Genomic DNA, 1840 nt, shown 5'->3' on the forward strand with positions numbered 1-1840 from the left:
AACTACACCCCTCAAGGTATTAAAAACTGATTTTACAAACTTTATTAACCCTTTAGGTGTTCCTCAACAGTTTATAGCAAATGGAGATGAAATTTCAGAATTTCTATTTTTGGTAACCTTGCCTCACAAAAATGTAATATAGTGTGGGGATTCGCTCTGGTAGGCAGGGTAAGTGGACACAGTACAAAGGCAAAAAACAAGGTTGTAAATCAAAGGTCAGTGTTTATTCGCACATAGAAAACAAGCCAAAAGTAAGTGTTCAGTTTTGGTGCCTGTTCACACCACACAAAGTTCACAGTGTAAAAAGACTTCACCTGGTCAGCAGATGATTTTCACCCACAGTCCACAGCAGGCTTTAGTGGCCTGCTTCCCCAGCCTATGGAACAGCCACCCATCCTGCTCTTTGGCTGCTCCCAATAAGAACCGGCCCGGATTGGCTTTACAGCCATTCTAACAGTTAATTCTCTAAGTTGAAGTGTCAGACTGCACTACAGAACTGACACTTCAGGAAAAAATCCGGTTCTTACCTCACCGAGGCCAGGAACCTCGGTGACACGTATCTTCCGTCAATGACGGCTCTTTGTTCCTTCTTACAATAGATAAACCAAAAATCATACGTGCCCTAAAAATAGTCCCAACAAAACTGCCACCTTATCCCATAGTTTCCAAAATGGGGTCACTTTTATGGAGTTTCTACTCTTGGGGTACATCGGGGGGCTTCAAATGGGACATGGTGTATCTCTTCCATGTACTTTATCATTTAGCTATAATAGCCTGCCTACATTCAGCGTGCTGCCTGAGCCATTCATAATGCACCCTGCACTGATGAATGGCAGGAAAAGTCTAAGGCATATTGGTACACCATATTGGTGCCCACAGAGAGGGCTCTGAGTGCCACCTCTGGCACCTGTGCCATAGGTGTACCACCACTGGTCTATGGGGTCCATAGGCTCCGTTCTGCTCAGTTATGTGCCGAATCAGTCCTTTCTGTTCTCCTGCTCCTATAATGGGGCCCTGAGAGAGAGAGCGATCCCTTACAATCGGAAGATATCACTGATAAAAATCGGGATGCTGTGAATGCAGATGAAAGTGAAAGTAAAAACATGCGATTATTCCGACTCTATTTTACAGTAATTTACAGTAATTTCTCCTCAGACTTTAGTTGTCATTTGGCCTGGACCGTCAGCTTTCAAACAAGACCAGTTGCATGTTTCTAGCTGGTACTCTTCAGCATGTAAAGCAGCCCTCCTCCAGTTAGCTACTTTTCCCACTGCCCGAGCTGGACTCGGGCAAAACAGTTAGGTGGTGTGGGGATTCGCTCTGGTAGGCAAGTCTTTAAGTCTTTAAGTTAAATAGTTCAGTGTTTATTCACACAGAAGGCACAAATGGTTCAGTGTTTATTCACACAGAAGGCACAACAAAATAACAGTTTGCAGTGTTGGTGTTTGTTCACACCATGGACTGTCCACAGAACACAAACGTTCACCTTGTTAGCGTTTTTTCATCAGCCATCCACAGCAGGCTTTAGGGGGCCTGTTTCCAGCAATGCAGCTCTCAGCCCTTTAGCACGGCACACCTCATGCAGATCCCAAAACCACAGAGTCTCCAGAGCTTCACTGTGAAATGGAGGATAATCTACACAGCTGAGACTGCTGACTGGGTTTTTATATCCTAGCCAAAACCCGGCCTGGAGCATGGGGAACAGCCACCCACCCTGCACTTTGGCTGCTCCCAGTAAGAGCCGGCCCAGATCAGCTCTACAGCCATACTAAATAACAAATAGTGTCAGTAAGCACTAACTTCCGCTGACACTGAAAATTACCAGCTCTTACCTCACCGA

Source organism: Bufo gargarizans, chromosome 11, assembly GCF_014858855.1.
Source record: "Bufo gargarizans isolate SCDJY-AF-19 chromosome 11, ASM1485885v1, whole genome shotgun sequence".
In the NCBI taxonomy this organism is placed as follows: Eukaryota; Metazoa; Chordata; class Amphibia; order Anura; family Bufonidae; genus Bufo; species Bufo gargarizans.